Below are 22566 nucleotides of genomic sequence, written 5' to 3'. Positions count from 1 at the left end.
AATCACATGAAAGAGATTGTCTTCCGTTAGAGGTATAGACACATTAAGCATTTTCACACCTTTATACATGTAAGTGGGGTGTCCCATAATTAACACTCCAAGAAGTGTAGCGATGGACCTTATAAAAGAAATGTAAACCTCACACCTTTAAAAATGTGTGATTTTTAAACACGTTTCTTAAAACGTGTGATAATGCACTACACCTTTTTATAAAGATGCAAAACTACAATACCCCTTCTCGTCAGGCTATACATTTAAGTGGGGTGTCCCATAACTAACACCCTAATAAGTGTAGCAGTAGACCTTATAAAAAATGTAAACCTCACACCTTTAAAAATGAGTGATTTTTTAAACACGTTTCTTAAAACGTGTGATACTTCACTACACTTTTTTATAAAGATGTAAAACTCCAATACCCCTTCTCGTCAGGTAAGTAGCCAAGGGGGGGAGGGCATAAGGCCCGCCCCCCCCCCCCCCTTCCGAAATCTTCCATTTTGCTGGGGCCTCCTCTCCTCCCTCCCCCTCATAAAGCACTTTGTCATGGACGCCCCCCCCTTCCCCCCCCCCCCCACCCCTCCCCCCCTCTTAAAAAAAATTCTGACTACGTGCCTGCTTCTCGTCAAGGTGTAATTACCACAGTACATTTCTTTTTGGGGTGTACACAGTGGCCCGGGACCCAATAATACGACTGAACAAATAAACTACACAAACGAGTCGCCGAAACAGCACGTTGCTTCTTGGCGAGTGTCGAGACAATATCGGCCGAAAACCGGCTTCAATATTGGCCGGATGTACGGTTTTGCGCCTCGTCCCGACATCCGGCAGGTATGGGTGTACCGATGCAAATAAACGATTTATGTCTAATAGTACTGGCACCACTGATTTCTTAGGAGGCTAGAGCGCGGATAGTGGCCTGTATTGCTGGGGTCGAGCGGCACCACCGGCAGTCATCGCTTGACACGATCTTATGCATGCTATAGGAGAAACGGAAAAAAATCAATTTTATTACGTCAGTAGGTTGTTCTCTACCATGAAACTTCTATTGTGTTTCCGCAAATAAAAGTTAATATTGTGGGCAATATTAACTGTTAACGCGTCAGAATACCAATCTTGTTTAACTAAATGTTGTGTGGTTGAGGGTCCAGGACGACTTTGTTGGGCGTTAACTGTGATGTGTTTAATGAGCCAAGGGCTACCGAGAGTTATCGTGGAGTCATCCGTGATTTTGGAGTCATCAAAGCTCAGAAAACGATAGGTTAGAATGCCTTTACCGGGGACATTCGCATCGTTTTGACCGCTTGTACATAGTGCTTCATGGCGAAAGCTTCTTTAAACTGCTGTGAGGGCTTCCGGGACAAACTGAAACTCGGAGCGTGCCGTTCAGTCGCTGAACGTGCCATTTATTTAGCAACCGAAGCAAGCGACGCCGGTAAGTCAATCATGCTCCGGCCAATTTTTTTAATCGATGTTCAAACGCTTGACGAATGTCAATTTGATCTCCAAGAACCCGACATAATCATCGCAGCACGTCATAGAATGCTCGTCCTCGAGCACCGCGTACAGGCTTCCAATTTTTGCGTGTTTCTCCCTTAGACTTGCGTGTATTGCCTCATGGTGTAATAGGCCAAAGCAACAAGGACGAAAACGAAGGGAGAACTTGACAGGACGCGGCGTATTGCCTGTCGTCAAGCAATGGCCGCCGGTGAGGCCAGTGACGGGCTCTCGATTCGCGATCCAGACTTGCACTGTGAGAGTTCTAATGCGTGACACCCGCCAGTGCTGCACGGAGAACAGGCCCCGAACGAACTTGCCAAATGCACCCAGTGCAGACTGATGCTGTCGCCATAGATGTTGTAGAAAAGTACCGACCTCTAACCGAAACTAGCACCTTTTTGTTCGACGTGATGGGTGGGAATGCGAGAGTGCAGTCGCTGCCATCGTTTATCTATATAAACATTGGTTGCTGGAACGTGGAACTTAATTAGCGATGACGCCCACTTAGGCAACTCGGCTGTCAGAGATATCTACAGACGGCGTAACCAGCTGACCAGCTGACTACAAAACCAGCTGACTACAAAACAGCATGCACTTGAGGAAATTGATGGCACTGTACGCGCAAGAGCTTGCTTCGTTTTAAGCATAGTATTATGAGTGAACCACTGAAAGGATACGGCTTAAATCTAGCTCTTTGGAACATCTAGCAATACGTTTCGTGAGACTTTTTATTCCCCTGGTGACGACATTGAGAACGAGAGCTTTCTCAAAAAAAATATAACGGGGCAAGATAGCTGCCGTTCAAATATGACTTTGCTTGAGTCTCGGGCAACGTCTCCATGTTTAGCATTCCCGGATGCTGAGTGAATGCGTCACAGGTTTCTGCTGTGGGAGCTTTGTCGAAAAATGTTACACTTTTCACCCATACACAAATGATGCTAGATCTCGCGGCCTCTGTGGTTGTCCTGGGCCTTTCATTACACACTAGTTGGTTTCAGCGTCTGTACGGCTACAAAACGACTCAAATTTTTCAAATAAAACACGGACCGTCGATTCCTTCCTTCGTGAAATATCAGACGCTTACAATTGAAACTCGCGTCTGAGATTGTGGCCCAAGGGACGCAATTTCGATCAGAAAACCAACTTTTTTTTTTTCAGTTCCGCTGTGCGAATGCCTCATCGTAGCAGACGAACCCTCGTCGTCTGCTCTCACTCCTCGCCTGGGCGAGGCATGACGGGATTGTCGGCGCTAGAGGGCTGAAAGACAACGTACAGCGAGCGGCGTGAACGCTCGCCTCCCCGCGCTGTCTCGTGCTCTCGTGCACCGCCTAGGGATCGCGGGGGATTTTTCGTCAAAAGTGGCGAAGTTGAGCGCGCGCAGGGAGGAGGAAACTTTGCGGCGTTCTGTCGGTCACTCCCCCCGCTACGTCAAAAAGCGAAGAATGTTTTGCTCCACGAGTTTAGCTACCCTGGTGGAAACACCGTATATGCCACTGGCCGAGTTAACCCCGTATCAACCGACAACAGTACAAGCGACTACAAGGTAATCCTTCCCCGTTTGCCAACCGGCAACCTCATTCTAAACTCCGTATTCCTTCAGGCCGACGTAAGCGCTGGGCCTTACTCAGCGCCACTTTCGTGATGCCGTCAAATACGTAATAGATCTTCGAGACGTAAAGGCAACCGGACAATAGGCGGCCATATCCGTCAGCGCTGCTGCTGAGTGCGTGCTGATGGCGAGCTTCTACAGTCCTTTTGGAGCGTGCATTTAGCACCATCAAGGTCGCCGGTCTTAGCAGTCTATTAATGTGAGCTCGTTCTGAGCATGCGCTCTAAACATCGCCCTCAAATATGGCGTCCAATGAATATTGGCAGTTTGATACTTTAGACCCATGTTCCGGATAAAAAAAACAGGACGCGGGATGGCCAAAAAAACATGCTTTTCGTGCAAGACTCGTCAAATTATGAGGCGCTGGAGAAATGCAGCCTTCTGCGTTAAGTCCTTATTTCGAACTCTTTTTGTTCGCCTTCCGCCCATTGAAAAGCATGCGGGAAGGGCCTTAGAACGCACCTGGAATCGCTGCGCCGCAGCGTTCTTCCGCATCAAAAAGTTCGTCTGCTTTCCTCGTCGTCACCATGGCAACGAACACCGAATGAATAGAAGCACGCACGGTACCGCCGCGTGAAGCTAACAACAGCTGACGCCATTTTACGAACGCCGTCTGCTAGCCAAAGCCGAACGCGGTGTGTCAGATCAACCGCCTCCGCCGGTGCGCCGCTAGCAAAGACGACGAAGCTGTGACACGCCGACGGCGATCGAGCAAGCAACAACACCGCGGGACGACTGCAACGGCGGCATTTATTCGGATCAAAGGCCGGCTTCGCCGGTGCGCCGCTAGCAAAGACGACGAAGCTGAGGCACGCCGACGGCGAATGGGCGAGCAACAGCACCGCGGGACGACTGCAACGGCGACATTTATTTTGATCACAGGCGCGAAATAAGCAAGAACAATTTTTATTTGAATCATAACACCCGGTATCCAAGTTGGGGACCACATACCTTTGCTGGGTCTTTCCTGTGAACTTTTTACAGAGACACGGGGTGCCGCATTAAAAACACAGCTCCGTTTGCAAAATATGGGGGCCCTGAAAAGGACCGTTTAGACCGCTACCAGAACCTATAACTGACGTAACGAGCACTTGACGAGCGGTTGACGCATAAGTCGTCTTTATGCACGCAGGCGGGTGACGGGCTCAGCGCAGCGGATCCCTCGAAGTCAGCGGGGCCGTCACAATCCTCGCCCTGTCTGCGTCGGGGATCTAGATTTTGGCGGCCGCGGCGACGAACGACTGGAATCTATCAGTGTTTCCGCGCGCCTTGTCTCTCCTCCAAAACATGAACTTTGCAAGGTGACCAGTGAAATGGTGGCTCTCGCGCCGTCCAGATGGAAGAGAGTTTTTGACGTGGGCCCAGGTGCAATCCACCGTATTGGTGTGCTCACCAGTGTTCGCGTCGACAAAGTTAAGCTTATGGTTGACGGTGAGGTGCGTGAAGCGAGCGTCATCTGCAAGCTTGCGATAGCCAGCCCAACAATCAGTGATTATTCTTGTTTCAGGGCGGACCCACTCGGCTATTAGCCTTTGCAGGGTTTTAGCGTCACGGGATCTCCACGGGAACAAGAAAGCAGCACCCGCTGCAACGCGCCACACCGCCGAAAACCCACTGGCCAGGACTTAAAGGGAAGATGGGGCACTTCTACATTTGAGAAAAAACGCTTGAATCGCGTTCATTTGGCCTTTAGAATAACAGATATCACAATTATATTTCAATGCGACGCGCCGGAGAGCCATAAGAGCAATTTCAAAATAGGGCTGAAGCCCCGCCTCCGTAGCCTTGGCAAGCCAAAAGATCCGTCGATGACGTCACGTACAGCGACTATTTTTCACGTTTTTCTCGCGTTTCAAAATACTTGCGCGGCAAATGGTTTTGGTATTCGGGTTTACGAGGTAAAAATACACTAGAATTCACTTCTAACTCATTTTTTTCAAGAAGCTCCGTAGCTTCCCTTTAAATACCCGCGATGGTACTTGTGCCGACCGAACATACTCTGGTCTGGTTCTACAGTCACGCCGTCGCCACCAATCATGCCTGAGTGCTTAAAGACGGCATTTACCACAACCTCCCGACAAAGGCTCGCCCAATCAGTTATTGTCGTACTTGCGATATCAGCCTCCCGCTGAATGACGGCGCACGGTAGGTTCTGGCATCCGGAGGATGATTTTCATGAGTTGGAGAAGCGTCAGGTGCGTGCGATCCTTCGAAAAGGGAACCGCTCCGTATCGAGACTTCGCCCCGGCACTGAACTTTGACCGACTTCCTCTTGGGCACCTCACGAATCATCCACACACCGCACCCCCCCCCCCCCCCCCCCCCCCCCCGTGTAGCCATCCGCAGATCTAGCGCGGACTTGCAGCTTGTCATCGCAGCTTCGCACTCTGGACACGCACGAAAACCCAGGAGACAGGAGCAGGCCAACGGGCTAAAGCAAATTAATTGCTTCAAGAGGGTCTTTCATGGCGCCCAGAAGACGGCACAAGTTGAACGCCATGGCACTGCGATGCTCGCCTCTGGAAGAACAAAGCGCCGAGGGGGAACTGCGCGCTTCTTTGCATTTATTATATTTATTTCATCCGCCATTTTATACCTCGTGACACAATTCTAACAAACTCATTGGTTGATCGGTCGGACCACACCATCGCGTGACAAAAAAAAACAAAAACGCCAAACGTATGTCCACGGACGGCATCGTCACAGAGAAGGGAGCAGTCGAACCCAACAACAAAATGAAGTAACAAAGTGAATAAAAAAAAAAAAAATAAGAAGGGAGCCGTTGGAGTTTCGGACGGCGTCTTCTTTGATAAGAGGAGCTGCTCTGGCCAGAGCGGCCAGAGCAGCCGTGCTGCTCTGGCTGCTCGGAATATTCCTTTTTGTCACGATAAAAAAATCAAAAGAAACAAAATAAATAGCCTTACGGTCGTCGGCTGCGTCATAAGGCCTCGCCAAGTGCGGACTATAACGGTCTTGGCACACGGTATGTATTGTGCATTCGTTATTTTCTTTTCTTTTCTACCACGTCAAATTCTGACGCCAAGACCCTCTACCTCCTCCGTTCCAACGCGTTGTTTGTTATTAATTTAACGAATCAGCTTCAAATAGGGGTTGTGGCACCCTGTAGAGTAAGAAAAAGAACAAAAAGGAATATTCCGAGCAGCCAGAGCAGCTCCTCTCATCAAAGAAGACGCCGTCCGAAACTCCAACGGCTCCCTTCTTATTTTATTTTTTTTATTCACTTTGTTACTTCATTTTGTTGTTGGGTTCGACTGCTCTCTTCTTTGTGACGATGCCGTCCGTAGACATACGTTTAACGTGTTTTTTTTGTTTTTTTTTTGTCACGCGATGGCGTGGTCCGACCGATCAACCAACGAGTTTGTTAGAATTGTGTCACGAGGTATAAAATGGCGGATGAAATAAATATAATAAATGCAAAGAAGCGCGCAGTTCCCTCTCGGCGCTTTGTTCTTCCAGAGGCGAGCATCGCAGTGCCATGGCGTTGAACTTGTGCCGTCTTCTTGGCGCCATGAAAGACCCTCTTGAAGCAATTAATTTGCTTTAGCGCGTTGGCCTGCTCCTGGCTCCTGGGTTTTCGTGCGTGTCCAGAGTGCGAAGCTGCGATGACAAGCTGCAAGTCCGCGCTAGATCTGCGGATGGCTACACGGGAAGGGGGGGGGGGGGGGGGGGGGGGGGGTGCGGTGTGTGGATGATTCGTGAGGTGCCCAAGAGGAAGTCGGTCAAAGTTCAGTGCCGGGGCGAAGTCTCGATACGGAGCGGTTCCCTTTTCGAAGGATCGCACGCACCTGACGCTTCTCCAACTCATGAAAATCATCCTCCGGATGCCAGAACCTACCGTGCGCCTTCATTTAGCGGGAGGCTGATATCGCAAGTAAGACAATAACTGATTGGGCGAGCCTTTGTCGGGAGGTTGTGGTAAATGCCGTCTTTAAGCATTCAGACATGATTGGTAACGACGGCGTGACTGTAGAACTAGACGAGAGTGTGTTCGGTCGGCACAAGTACCATCGCGGGTATTTAAGGCCTGGCCAGTGGGTTTTCGGCGGTGTGGCGCGTTGCAGCGGGTGCTGCTTTTTTGTTCCCGTGGAGACCCGTGACGCTAAAACCCTGCAAGGGCTAATAGCCGAGTGGGTCCGCCCTGAAACAAGAATAATCACTGATTGTTGGGCTGGCTATCGCAAGCTTGCAGATGACGCTCGCTTCACGCACCTCACCGTCAACCATAAGCTTAACTTTGTCGACGCGAACACTGGTGCGCACACCAATACGGTGGATTGCACCTGGGTCCACGTCAAAAACTCTTCCATCTGGACGGCGCGAGAGCCACCATTTCACTGGTCACCTTGCAAAGTTCATGTTTTGGAGGAGAGACAAGGCGCGCGGAAACACTGGTAGATTCCAGTCGTTCGTCGCCGCGGCCGCCAAAATCTAGAGCCCCGACGCAGACAGGGCGAGGATTCTGACGGCCCCGGTGACTTCGAGGGATCCGCTGCGCTGAGCCCGTCACACGCCTGCATGCATAAAGAGGACTTATGCGCCAACCGCTCGTCAAGTGCTCGTTACGTCAGTTATAGGTTCTGGTAGCGGTCTAAACGGTCCTTTTCAGGGCCCCCATATTTTGCAAACGGGGCTGTGTTTTTAATGCGGCACCCCGTGTCTCTGTAAAAAGTTCACAGGAAAGACCCAGCAAAGGTATGTGGTCCCCAACTTGGATACCGGGTGTTATGATTCAAATAAAAATTGTTCTTGCTTATTTCGCGCCTGTGATCAAAATAAATGTCGCCGTTGCAGTCGTCCCGCGGTGCTGTTGCTCGCCCATTCGCCGTCGGCGTGCCTCAGCTTCGTCGTCTTTGCTAGCGGCGCACCGGCGAAGCCGGCCTTTGATCCGAATAAATGCCGCCGTTGCAGTCGTCCCGCGGTGTTGTTGCTTGCTCGATCGCCGTCGGCGTGTCACAGCTTCGTCGTCTTTGCTAGCGGCGCACCGGCGAAGGCGGTTGATCTGGCACACCGCGTTCGGCTTTGGCTAGCAGACGGCGTTCGTAAAATGGCGTCAGCTGTTGCTAGCTTCACGCGGCGGTACCGTACGTGCTCTTCTATTCATTCGGTGTTCGTTGCCATGGTGACGGCGAGGAAAGCAGACGAACTTTTTGATGCGGAAGAACGCTGCGGCGCAGCGATACCAAATGCGTTCTAAGGCCCTTTCCGCATGCTTTTCAATGGGCGGAAGGCGAACAAAAAGAGTTTGAAATAAGGACTTAACGCAGAAGGCTGCATTTCTCCAGCGCCTCATAATTTGACGAGCCTTGCACGAAAAGCATGTTTTTAGACCGGAGTTTGGAGATAGTTTTTTTTACAACAACATGGGTCTAAAGTATCAATGTGCCTGAATATCTCCTATACCAGGGCCCGTTTTCTCGAACGCGAACCGTGGTTTGAAGTTAACTATTGTCCCCAGAAGGGGGAATTCTAGGTCACGTGACTGGAAGAGCAGGGGCGCCGAGGGAGGAGTAGTACCTAGAAGCAAAATGGCCGCGGCGTCGCTTAATGAGGGCTAATAATTCTGCTTGGTTCTGCTGAGCATTCATTTCGATCCGGCTGTTATATCAATGACGCACCATCAACCTATTAGCACGTCATGCAAAGCGATAGTTCAGAGGGATTTCTAAACTAACCGACGGCAGCATTCTGCGAACGCATCACTCTTCAGCAGTCCGGGATCCAAGACATATGACGGTACATAAGCCTTGCAAGTGTTTTTATGGTGAGTAAAAAAAAATGTTTTGCGAACGAGTGTTGGTATATATTTATAATAAGACGTTTAATTTGTTACCCTATGCACGCCAACTCGTGAGCAGCGATTACTTTGCGGAGAAAGGGGGTTATCCTCAATAAAGTCTTCGTTCAGGGTGAACAGCTGAGACACTGTACTGTTTTTTGTTCACAGTGCGCCGAGAGTATGCCGACAGCATTGAGGTTTCTACATATCCCCGGTGGCCAGCAATTCAACGGTGACGAGAAGCTTATACTTTGTTTCAGCTTCGGTCCAGACGCAGCCAAAGCTACAAGCGCGAGCTCCGGGCTTTCAGCATCCCTGCCAAGCACGCGCGCTCGTGCAGTGCAAGTACTGTCTTGGGCCACACGCTCGCGCTTGTAGCATCGGCTGCGTCTGGACCGAAGCTGAAACGAAGTATAGCTTCTCGTCCCCGGTGGATCGGTTGGGCAAACGAAGAGAGGGCAAACAGTTGAGATCAGCAGGAATCGCAGAAACGTGCGTCGCAAGGAACAAAAACGAGACTGCAGCACCGGCGTTGCCAGACTGGAAGGAACACGATAAAGTTATGCGTTGTTTATGGCGAAACATATTGAAGGAAATGTTTCTTACATTTTCGAATATTCGTCGACAAACTCTAGCATAGTAGCTACAATTTCTTCGTACCATCGGAAGCAAATAAATTGGTCTTCAAGTACAACATTACTATATTTTGACTTAAAATACCATACTAGATCGATGACAACCAGCGGAAAAAGAGGATAAACAAAATGACTGGCTTGTTTCACCGATAGATGGAGCATCTTATTGCACAATCAAAAAGAATTATTGTAGTTCTATATCCAGCCGTTTATTACAGTACCTAGGTACTTTTCCCTTCCTAGGCACCGTGGTTTACCAAAATGGGTTTACCATCGCTTCGAGAAAACCGGCCCAGATCAGCTACATTGAAATGGTCACCTGCACAAACGCGCTCGCGAAAGCGAAGCTTGTAGTGTGCCATCAACAAGCTAGATGGCACAAGAAGTCATGGTTTGTGTAAAGCCCCTTGATAAAGGCGTTTTTTACAAGTACCGCCAACCATTGTTGTGGAACCGCGCGAGACGCGTGCCGCGAGCGGGTGCTCCGCCGCCATTCGCTTCCTAGGGCAGCTCATTTCAGTGCTGCGCCGCCATTCGCTTCCAAGGGCCGCTCGAGACCCGGGTCTCGTGCACTCACGCATTTGACGCTACTTGCACGACAAACGCAAGCATATCGAGGGGCTTTATGGTTTGTGTTGTTACGACGAGATGGTGCCACGTGCTTAACAGCGGCACGCGCTGTTTCGGGATTAATGTGTACATATTGAAAATAGAACAGTCTTCACAAAAACTCCGAGCTGGTGTGACGTCTCTTTCTTTCGTCGGGGTTCCCGCCTTTTGCCCCGCACCTCGGCACCCCGCTGCCCACGCGCCGGCAGTGTAAGCCTTTTCAGCATCTTTACAGGCCTTTCGGGACGCTGTCCTTATCCTAGCTTTTCCTGTCTCTTTCCACTCATTCATAATGGCCCTACGCGACAATTACATTTTGGCGACGAGGTTTTTGCTTCCATTTTTTCCATTTTCGCCCTTGTGAGTTTTTTTTTTTTTTTGTGAGACTCCGCGCCGGAGATGAGTGGTGGCAGCACCGGCATGTATAGTTTTCTTTTGTGTGTTAGGTAATATTTTAACGTTCGAAATGTAAGGAGGTCCTTTTGAATATTCCCATCCACCATATCTTTTGCATATGTAGTACTTCAAAATACTGTCGATGCATAGCGACATTTAACGTTCCGATTCGATCGGCAATGGTCCATTTTGAACGCCCGTAGGTTTACGCGTAACGCCATCCTTTGTTCTCTTTTTTGCGAACACCGTAACGGCCGTTCGAATTGGTACCTTCGTTTTCAACTTTGTCGTCCAACCATAGCCATAGCAGACGATAGCGTCGCTATGTTTCATGTCTATGTATATCCTAAGTAATTTTGAAAGATATTTTTGTCCATCAAACATGCGTATGTAGCCATTGGCTTTACTTAGAGCATTCATAAGTTTTTTTTTTCCATGTCCATCTAAGTTCCAAAAATGGCAACGGCTCCTTTCCCGACGCCTCCACCATTTCTTCCCACATCAGGTTGCAATTGGAAAACGTCGTTTTTAAGTTATCTTTTCGTCCTAGAGGCTGATGAAAGCTCGCCGAAGCGTAAGCGCACGTTGTTGTGGTCTTTGCTTGGTCTCGAAGGCCAAAGAATAGTTTCAACTTTCCCATCCACGGCCCTCGCCCATAACGAGACCGTCTCCTAATTTGACGTTCTTATGACGGCGCTTGATCAGCACTTCGCTGCCAAAAAGAATGTTGTTGTCGAACGGAGGTTATTGGACATGGACGAGTGGGTATGGAAACAGTCGGAGAATGACGTCGTCTAACCCTGTCTACATCGTTGTGCAGATCCTGGCTTCCCTGACTATCTCGTGGACAGGACCACCGTCATACCCTCGAGCCTTCACCACACCATCGGCGATAACGCAAGGGGCGTTTTTCAACCTGACACGCTCTGGCAGTGGCACTTTCAATGTTTCCGCCGAGTGGCCGCAGCTAGTCCTCGTGCCGTTCGCGCAAGCCGCCGCATCGACATCATCATTCATGGACGGTTTTCCTACAAGACCGGGAAGCACCTACAGTTCCGTCAGTGGGCGTGGAAACAGTCGGAGAATGACGTCGTCTAACCCTGTCTACATCGTTGTGCAGATCCTGGCTTCCCTGACTATCTCGTGGACAGGACCATCGTCATACCCTCGAGCCTTCACCGCACCATCGGCGATAACGCAAGGGGCGTTTTTCAACCTGACACGCTCTGGCAGCGGCACTTTCAATGTTTCCGCCGAGTGGCCGCAGCTAGTCCTCGTGCCGTTCGCGCAAGCCGCCGCATCGACATCATCATTCAAGGACGGTTTTCCTACAAGACCGGGAAGCACCTACAGTTCCGTCAGTGGGCGTGGAAACAGTCGGAGAATGACGTCGTCTAACCCTGTCTACATCGTTGTGCAGATCCTGGCTTCCCTGACTATCTCGTGGACAGGACCATCGTCATACCCTCGAGCCTTCACCGCACCATCGGCGATAACGCAAGGGGCGTTTTTCAACCTGACACGCTCTGGCAGCGGCACTTTCAATGTTTCCGCCGAGTGGCCGCAGCTAGTCCTCGTGCCGTTCGCGCAAGCCGCCGCATCGACATCATCATTCAAGGACGGCTTTCCTACAAGACCCGGAAGCACCTACAGTTCCGTCAGTGGGCATGGAAACAGTCGGAGAATGACGTCGTCTAACCCTGTCTACATCGTTGTGCAGGTTGGTTCCATTCCGTCATTACATGCTAAGAAAACCAACAATGTCTTTTATTTTTCGTTTCCATGCCCCTGTGTTTGTTCTGAACTGCTTGTAGAGTGTATTGGCGTTTTAAAACTGCTACTAATTCTTTCTGGCGATGTAGAGACTAACCCCGGCCCTATGACAGAATCCCAAGCCAAGCAGTTCGCAGATATGTTTATTGTTGTTTATTGTTTATTCTTATTTTCAGTGACCCACCAACAGCTTGACGCCTCCTTAGTGGTGCACTTATTCCTTCAGAAATACAACGCTAAACAGGATAAAACCGAAACGTTAGGAAAGAACTATAGCCTCAACACACTGTCGAAATTTACGCTTTTCATCAAATATATCAAGGCTAGCATTCGCACAAATCCGTTCGAAATGGTTATAAGTCAGTTGTAGGCGTGTTATGGGTGCAGCATGATAAAAGTCGATAGGATAAAACAAAGTATAAAGTCTACAAGACTGACGAGGAACGTGCAAATAGATGTGGCTGAGTAGCTCTGGGGAGTCAATTATACAATTTACAATCTTATACAAGTATGTCAGTTCACGAATTGTTTACCTGTTGTGCAACGAGTCTAACTTCACGAGTTCACAAATCTTCTCATAACTATAGAAATAATTCGGTTGAAAATAACGATCAAACAAAACACGAACAAACCTACGTTGAACACTCAAATAAACCTGAATTTGTCACTCCAATACAGTTCCAGACAACTGAGGCATATTCAACACGACTACGCACCAGTGAAGAAAACAAACGTAAAATACAAAGTGGTTTAGAAAAATCGCGTGTCACTCGTGTAATGGCTCCCAGCACTCGAAAGGAAGCATTCGTAATTGTGGTCACGTGATGGTTGAAATTAATTGCAGGATCCATAAAAACGCCTAGATCACGGATGACCTCAACGCGAGTAATATTGGTGGAATCTAATACATAGGGAAAACTCAGAATTTCACGCTTCCTAGAAAAGGACATAACTTTCGTCTTTGACTCATTTAACAGTAGGTCATTTGAAAAACACCACGCCGAAACAGAATCTATATCGCGCTGAAGACATTCACAATCGTCAACCGTTTTAACCGCTGTAAACAACTTAATATCATCAGCAAATTACAAAAACCGCGTGTGTTTAATACAGGAAGTTAGATCATTTACAAAAACCAAAAACAGCAGAGGACCGAGGTTACTGCCTTGAGCAACCCCAGAAGTAGATAAAAAAGGAGCAGATAATCGGCCGGATACTCGCACAAAGTTCAGCCGATGAGATAAATAACTATCGAGGAGACGACAGTACTTAAGCGACAGACCGTAACTACAGAGTTTACTCAACAGTAATCGGTGATTAACTTTGTCAAAAGCTTTGCTCATATCAAAGTAAACAACATCCGCTTGTCCTCCGTTATGGACAGATGGTACAATCTGATTTAGGAAGGAACACAGGTTTGTTTCTGTGGAACGGCCTTTCATGAAACCATGTTGCTCAGGAATAATCTTCCGACAAAAATATGCGTAAAGGCGGGTGTGCAAAGCAATTTCATAAACTTTAGAAAAACTACAAAGGAGGGAGACTGGCCTATAGTTGTTAACCATGGATCGATCTCCCGATTTATGTAATGGAACAACAACAGAGCGCTTCCAAGCGGTAGGAAATGTTTCAGATGCAAGTGATAAGTTAAAGATATGAACCAAAACTGGACAAAGGAGTGGAGCGCAACCTTTTACTATGAAGCTGGGAATTCCATCTATTCCCGTAGATAACTTTGGTTTCAATTTTTTAATTGCCTCCAAGACTTCAGATTCATTAATTGGAGCAACAGTCAAAAAATCCAGGCAGTTTATATTCGAGCTAGGCATTAGGCCATTATTTGTACTGAAAGAAGCACTAAAGTGGCTCGCAAAAAGATTAGCTACATCAACAGGGTCAGAGACGCAATCCTCATTATCTCGCAATGTGATCGTGGTAACATTCTCCTTGATACTCTCTTTGACAAACTTCCACATACACTGTGGCTGTGTGCTCAAAGATTGCTCGGCGATGTCAGCATGTTGTTGTTTATCTCGCTTAAACAATTGTTTCGCCTCTGCACGACATTGACTAAATCTCGTGTACCAAACGACATTGCCAGTTTTTTTGTACAGGCGTTTAAGATGATTCAAGATTTGAATGACCGTTCTTTGAGGGCGGAGCAAGGGCAGAAAAGTTTAATTAATACTGTAAAAGAGATAAAAAAAACCAGCACGTCATTGAAGCAAAATTAACGCTATTGGAACTAGACTTTCTCTTGTTGAAACAAAAGTATCCGCACTTGAGCTTGCCAACAATGAAATTCGCGCGAAGCAGTGTCTTGCTGAAAGCACTAACTTCGCCAATCGGCTTGATGATCTGGAAGATCGGTCGCGCCGAAATAATTTAGTTATCTACGGAATTCCAGACGTTCAATCAGAAACTTGGGCTGAAAGTGAAAAAAAAGTGCTTGACATTGTCTCCCATATCCTTGATACTCAGGCTCCTCCCGACTGCATTGAACGCGCGCACCGAATTGGGCCCTTCGTCGCTAATAAATGTCGGCCAGTAATAGTAAAGTTTTCTTCATTTAAAGACAAGGATAAAATATTTTTCTCACGGTTCAAACTAAAAGGAAGCGCCACGTACCTGAGTGAAGACTTTTCACCAGCAACGCGTCTTGCCAGAAGGAAACTAATCGAATTTGGGAAAACAAAAAAATGCGTATTTCAGTTGCGGTATAATAAACTATTTATTAACAGGCAGTGCTACATGTATAACTCTTCAAATGATACTATCTTCGAGCTGAGTAATGGCGCTAAGGCGCGTGCGGCAGAAGATACAGCGCCAGTCTCTTCTAACAATTCGCGGGCATCTACATCATCATAGCAGGTCGTGAGGGGGGATGGTTCACGCCACGGTGCAAAACAGGTGTCCGTAGTTTTTACTAATATAAGAAGTGTCATACGTCACCGAGATAATCTGTGCTCTGTCATTGATTCCTGCTGCGCTGACATCGTGATTTTAACTGAGACTTGGCTTTCCTCCAGGGTAAAGAATTCTGAAATATTTTGCTGCGAAAAGCGCTTCAACATTTATCGTTGTGATAGGGGTGATAGAACTGGAGGAGGTGTATTAATCGCAGTTGCCGCTCATATTGAATCGTTTTGTTTACGCTTGACTAGCGATCTAGAAATCTTGTTCGTTTGCTTGTGTTTGAATCATCAAAAACTTGTGTTAGGTGTATGTTACCGAGCACCTTCCTGTAATAATTCTTTTGTGAACAACCTTCATGATGCAATCAACTCCATACTGGTCCGCTTTCCTTCCGTTCCTATCGTCCTTCTTGGCGACTTCAATTATCCGAATATTGTGTGGAATGATTTACATACCCATTGTCACCCGTTTTCGACTGACGCAGCCGAGTTTATAAATCTTTGCAATGATTTCAGTTTTACCCAGCTAGTTTCTCTTCCTACCAGAAGCACTCCAACCGCATCCAACATCTTGGATCTAGTACTAACAACATCACCTACTTTAATTTCTTCCATCAGCAACATGGAGGGTCTCAGTGATCATTCTATAATACATTTCTTCCTTAATGTTCCTGCTGGAAGCTCGCCTACGAATCTCAAGCGAATACGTGACTATGGTAAAGGTGACTACGCGGCTATCAATAATGAACTTTGTGTGTTTCTTGATTCTTTCTTATTGCGCTTTTCTGAGCGTTCTGTTGACGAAAACTGGCAATTATTTAAATCGGAAGTAGTGCGTCTCACTAACAACTTCATACCGTTACGGAATCTCTCCGTATCTTCAAAAGCGCCTTGGTTTAACGTTGCGCTAAAAATGCTTTTTAACAAAAAAAGAGGAAGTTTAGAACCGCTAAGTTTTCAAATAATGACATTAAATGGTCCGATTATTACAATGCTTCTAATATCTACAAAATGGCAGTTCAGACCGCGAAGGCTCATTTCTTTTCTGAAACTCTGCCATCCATGCTTACTAATAACCCTAGGCAGTTCTGGAATGGGGTCAATTGCAATGAAAAACCCTCGGTATCTTTTTTTAGCGACGTTGGTGAACCAGTGTCGCTTAGTGACTGTGCGTCTATTTTAAATTCTACATTTGTCGCCTCATTTTCCCATGACCATTCATCGACTGTGCCACTGCTTTTGCAAAATGATTTTTCACCCATGCTTCCGATTATATTCGACGTTGCCGGCATTATTCACCTAGTCAATAATCTAAAAATGTCTTGTTCTGCAGGAATTGATGATATAAACTCGAAGTTCCTAAAAAACACCAAGGAATATTCGTCCATTATACTATTTAAACTCTTCGAGCAATCTCTTAGTGTTGGTGTTCTACCCGGCGACTGGAAGGTGGGAAAGGTTGTGCCTGTGCATAAGACTGGTGATAAGCATATTCCTCTCAATTATCGTCCGATAACTCTAACACGTATTTCATGCAAAATTTTAGAACATATAATCTTCTCACATCTTGTAAATTTTTTTTGAATCGAACAACTTCTTTTCTCCCGCGCAACACGGGTATCGTAAGTCCTTTTCATGTGAAACACAGTTACTAACTTTCACACATGATCCTCATCGCATTCTTGATCGTAGTTCGAAGGCCGACTGTATTTTCTTGGACTTTTCGAAAGCCTTTGATAAGGTTTCACATAGGCTTCTACTTCACAAATTAAGCAAACTTAATATCGACGCTAACGTACTTTCCTGGATTCATGCCTTTTTAACTAACCGGTCCCAATTTGTTTTTGTAAATGACACTTCGTCGTCTTTATCTTCTGTAACATCCGGGGTTCCCCAAGGTTCTGTGTTGGGACCTCTGCTTTTTCTTATATTTATAATTGACCTACCCGCCAGTGTCTCGTCCTCAATCAGCTTATTCGCCGACGACTGTGTAATATACCGTGAAGTAACTAATAATTTAGATGTCATTTCTCTTCAGTCAGACATTAACAGTGTGTTAGAATGGTGTAACATGTGGAATATGCAGCTTAACGTTAACAAATGCAAAGTAATGAGAATTTCCCGTGTCCAAAATGACACTCCTCGCTACTTTTTTAACAATGTTTCTTTAGAGCACGTTTCATGTTATAAATATTTAGGCGTTCATATCTCATCCACTCTCTCTTGGGATTCTCATATCCAATAATAAAACGGAATTTTTCAACAGTTCCTGTGTCGCTAAAATTACTTCTCTACAAAACAGTCGTTCGCTCAAAACTGGATTATGCCTCCTCCATCTGGGACCCCGGTACTGACGTACTAACCCTTGCAGTTGAAGCGGTCCAAAACCGTTCTGCTCGCTACATCCTCACTAATTATCACCGCATCGCTACCGTAACATCAATGAAATTGGGCCTAAAACTGCCAACGCTTGCTTTGCGCAGAAAAATTTTTCGCTTATGCCTGTATCACAAGCTATACCATCATAACCCTTTCCTACGCGAAAGGTTACTAACGCCTGCACCTTACATCTCGTCACGTCTCGATCATCAACATAAAATGGACGTACCCTCGTGTAAAACTACATCTTTTCATAGTTCGTTCATACCTCGCACCACTCTTGACTGGAACCACCTTCCAGCCTCTGCGGTATCGATTTCCGATGGTGTGGCGTTTAAAAACTGTATTGCCAATATTTATATTCCAGAATTTGACTAACCTATTGTTATTTTTCTTGTTCTGTTTCATGTGCATATCTTAGATTTACTTTATATTATGTAACCCACTCCCCTCTGTAATGCCCTCGGGCCCTGAGGGAAAAATAAATGAAATAAATGAAATGAATGAAATTCCTCACCCGCGTCCAGTCGCAGGGAGAAAGTGTCCTTGAGTACCTTGGTGCCCTACGGCACCTCGGCTCTTTTTGTGATTTTGAAGAGTCTCTTGAAACCCGCATCGCGGAAGTTTTTTTGGCCGGGTTATTATCATCGGAGGTACAAGATCGGGTAATCCGAGAGTCTGCGGAAGCTGGACTACCCAGCCTCGAACGTATCGTGCTTCTGGCACAACAGTTCGAACAGGCTGCTCGAGATTGCGATCGTTACCGCCAAATTTTGTCATGCCTTCCGCGTTCCGAGTCGACACAGGCCGTTGAGGCAGTACAAAAAGTTCCCGTTCGGCGTGGACAAGATGGCCGCCAATTAAAGTCAAATTCGAACATGCAACGTCAAAATTAGGGATGCCGCGAACTTTTTTCGAATCGAAGTTTCGATGATCGAATCAAGCGGTTCGAAAGGTTCGAAAGATTTCGATTTTTCGAATTGTCTATATTGTAAAATTCGACGGAGGTCGAATTTTTGAACTTGTTAAGCTAAGAAGTTCGACGCTTTTCGAACCGTCGAACTTATTACGCTAAAAAATTCGATCTTTTTCGAACTTTTGAACTTATTGCGCTGCAAGGTTCGATGCTTGTCGAACTTTCGAACTTGACTGACCAAAAAATTCGATAAATTTCGAACTTTCGAACTTCTTTATCAAGAAAATTCGAAAAGTTTCGAACTTTCGAATTCTGAAAAGTCAGAAGTTCGACGAACTCGAACTTATAGGGTAAAAGTTCGACGTTCGTCGAACTTCGAAAGTCCGGCGGACGGTTTCATTTGATTTCAAGTAGTGGGGTACATTCGTAATTTTTTTTCTCGAACTTTAACACGCGGTGCTGCGTTCCTTACGAAAGACAATGTCATTTATTTCAATGTTCTGGCATGCTTAGGTTTAAAGAAATAAATCCCCGAAGGGGCGAGGACGGACGACGGGTTTTTGACGATTATCGTTTGTGCCAGATTTGAAGCACGCTGCAGCCGGAGCTATTTATGGTAGATATGTTATACTTTTTTTTAAGAATGATCTATGTATAGCGTAGGTAAGTGCCGTCTTAAGATGTGATTATTGTTATTCAACGCGAGTTTCGAAGAAATGTCCAAACATGTATCTGCATGCAATTATGACCTAAACTTGATATTTATTTTCGTCTAAGTTGTTTGAGGTATCGCATTTAAATTAACACCACAGACAGTACATATCATTGCCATCTGCAGAATACAAAATAATATATTTATTGTTTTTTCACGTTAAGGAATAAATTAACTCATGGCAGAAGATTTCTAGTAGTGTTCAAGTTCAGCACGTCATTAAAAGAAAACTTTTTTTTTTTTCGCTTCACGTTCCTGGGACGTGTTTCTTTTAGCCTGTACACATTTTGGTAAAAGAAACTTGTTTCGAAGTTCTGAACCTCGGAATATGCAAGAATAGAACACTTCCGACGAATTCTTGATAGTTTTTTTTTTCTCCTGCTTTTTATTCCCGCATTTATTCTTTTCTTTTTTTTTCTTTTGTTACTATCGGCACAGGTGTTTAGGTCGAAAAGACAGCTTTGAACTTCCGAACCACTAAGCATGTGACGAGCAGTGCCTTCTGACAACGAGTTTCTAACAATGACCATCTACGCAACCTTTTATGCAGTGAAGAGCGACAGTAGCTATACATATGCATAAATAATTTCAGATTAAAATAAGCTCGACCACGCCCTCTTTCCCCGTATTGTTTTCTTTAACAGTTCGAAATACCTGCAAGGGGGAGAAGGAGGCTGAACCCCCCCCCCCCCCCCCCCCGCTACCCTCTTTCCCCCCGTTTTTCCTCTTCCGACGCCACTTGTATGGTAGAACGCTCCTCGACCTCGAGTTGTGTCGGCTTTTGTGCTTTTTGCGAGGCGATTCCTCCGTCCCAGAAAATAAACCTCCAGTACAATTATAAACTTCACCGGATCGGATTACTACCAGCGTGCAAGGGGTGGCGAGCTAGTTTTCCAGGTCGCTTCAAGGTTTCTCTGAGCCTCAACCTCCTGCTTGCCCCTGGCCGTTTCGAACTGGATGAGTCTCGTAAAACAGCGTGTTCGTGCAATCACTACTGCATGATAAAGACCCGACCCCCCCCCCCCCCCCCCGGGGGCTGGCGGTCACAATTCTGCACTGGCAAATATTCTAGCACGTCCGGGACACTCGTCGTCTCATTTAATTGCCTTACCAACTTCGCAGAATCTAGATATCACACCCTAACTTTTCTAAACTTGATTTTGTGAAAACAAGCGAGTCGTGAAAACGTTATTTGAAACTGAAACTGTAGAAAAACTTGAAAATCGGACTTCAAACTTTGAAAACTTGGATTAAAAAAAATTCAAAATCTTCGAAGTTTTTTTTTTTTAATTTAGCGTTAAAAGAGAATCGAAACTTTCGAACTTTTCGAACTTTATGCCAAAAGAAATTCGAAATCTTCGAATTATTCGAACTTCATGTCTATAAAAATTCGAAGCGTTCGAAGTTTTCGAATTTTTTTTACAAAGAATTTCGAAATCTTCGAATTTATCGAACCTGAAGTAAAAAAATATTCGAAATATTCGAATTCAAAATTTTAGAAACCGTGAAAGCTTCGAAATTTTCGAATTCGAAACTCCGCTGTGGACAAAAGTTGCGAATTTTTCGAAATCGAACCTCGGTCGGTACGAAAATATCGAAATTTTTCGAAATCGAACCTCAGTTCGCTTCGCAAATATCGAAACCTTTCGAAATCGAACCTAGGGTGGTTCGCGACATCCCTAGTCAAAATGGAGGGCGGCTTCCTACCGTTTCCTCCTCCCCCGCAAATGTTTCCTCCTCACCTTCCAAGGTTTCCTTCTCACCGCGCCACCAGTCGCGTGGACTCACCCGCGTTTTTACAAGTCGACTGCCTCGTGGTTGTCCTCCGGGCGCGGGGCGGAATCGTGCCAGTTTTGCGGTCGCCGACCCTATCCGCGCGAGGAGTGTCCAGCGTCCGGAATGACATGTTTTTCTTGTGGCAAGATAGGCCACTTTTCAAACGTTTGCCGAAGTTCGCCTTCGTCATCTGAAGTCATCGACCCCCGTCGCCTGGCGTTTCCGCCGGGACGAGGCCGCGCCGCCGGTCGCCGGTACAAGAGGCTTGGACCTGGCCGTAACCAGACGCCGATCCATGGAATCGTGACGTTTCCCGACGACGACGAGGGGAAACAACATCCAAACAACGTCTTCACCGTCGGATCCCCGAAAGTCCTCCCTGAAGGACGTGCGGACCGTCGCCCACGGAATTTCACCGCTGATGTTCAGGTGAATGGATTTACATTACCTTTACTCATTGATACTGGCTCCGAAGTGTCAATACTTTCCGAGAGCATGTTTAACAAGATCAATTCCAAGCAGCAAATCCGGCTAAGAAAACCGCCGCGCACTCTTGTGCACTACCTCCGAGGGTCGATTCCAGTCATGGGATGTTTCCAGACCAAAGTCAGCTTCAAAGAGCGCTCCGCCGACGTTCTTTTTTACATCATCCGCAATGGCCGGTCCCTGCTTGGGACAGATGCCGTGCATGGACTGCGTCTAAATTTATCGGGCGCGTCACTCAAGTGCTTCCATGTCAATGCAGCCGACCCTCGCTCGGCCATCCCGGGAGATGTAAATTCGGCTGGAGTCCCGCAGCCCCCATGTACGGTGGAGCCCAGTCCTCCACCGCGTCCTTCAAGTGCTCCATGCAAGCACCCTCCATCATTGTCCGCTGTTCACGGCACTCAGCCATCCACGTCGTCTGAGTACTACTCAAGTAGAGGCGTCTTCGGAGACCAGTCTTCAAGGGATCCGTCGACGTCGGGAAAATCTTTGCAACCTTCATCGGTGAGCGATGCATCGAAGTTACCTTCTGGTTTTGAAGAATTTGAGGATCTCTTTTCTCCTGAGTTAGGATTAGTTAAAAACCGAACTCACACAATCACTGTCCAGCACCATGTCCCGTCGGTACAGGCTAAACTTCGCCGCTTACCAATCACGTTGCGTGATGCCGTCAGTGCAGAAATTCAGAAGCTCGAGCGCCAAGGCGTTATCGAGCGCGTAAACGCGTCGGAATGAGTGTCCCCCATTGTGGTAGTTAAGAAGAAAGACGGTGGAATCCGTATGTGTGTCAATCTGCGGGCGCCAAATCAGGCTGTCGTTATTGATTCTTTTCCGCTTCCGCACATTGATGAGCTTCTGAACTCCCTCAGTGGAGCCTCACATTTTTCTAAGTTAGACCTTGCGTCTGCTTATCATCAGGTTCGTTTCGACACCAAGAGTCGCGACTTAACAGCATGCATTACCCATGAAGGGTTTTTTCGTTTCAAACGAGTTTGTTTCGGTCTGGCGTCTGCAGCAGTGGCCTTCCAACAGGTCATGTCCAAGATATTAAAACATTGTCCAGGAGTCC

The 22566-nt window shown here is 46.8% G+C and overlaps 1 pseudogene; it reads left to right on the top strand.

Annotated features, from left to right (window-relative positions):
* The first annotated feature begins 10996 nt into the window (after window positions 1-10996).
* LOC115325090 lies at window positions 10997-21919 on the top strand (annotated as a pseudogene).
* Window positions 21920-22566: the final 647 nt, after the last annotated feature.

The sequence above is a fragment of the Ixodes scapularis genome, unplaced genomic scaffold (genome assembly GCF_016920785.2).
Source record: "Ixodes scapularis isolate PalLabHiFi unplaced genomic scaffold, ASM1692078v2 PGA_scaffold2__306_contigs__length_199485367, whole genome shotgun sequence".
Lineage (NCBI taxonomy): Eukaryota > Metazoa > Arthropoda > Arachnida > Ixodida > Ixodidae > Ixodes > Ixodes scapularis.
Note: the sequence above shows the minus strand (reverse complement) of the source record. Positions and strands in the feature narration are given on the sequence as shown.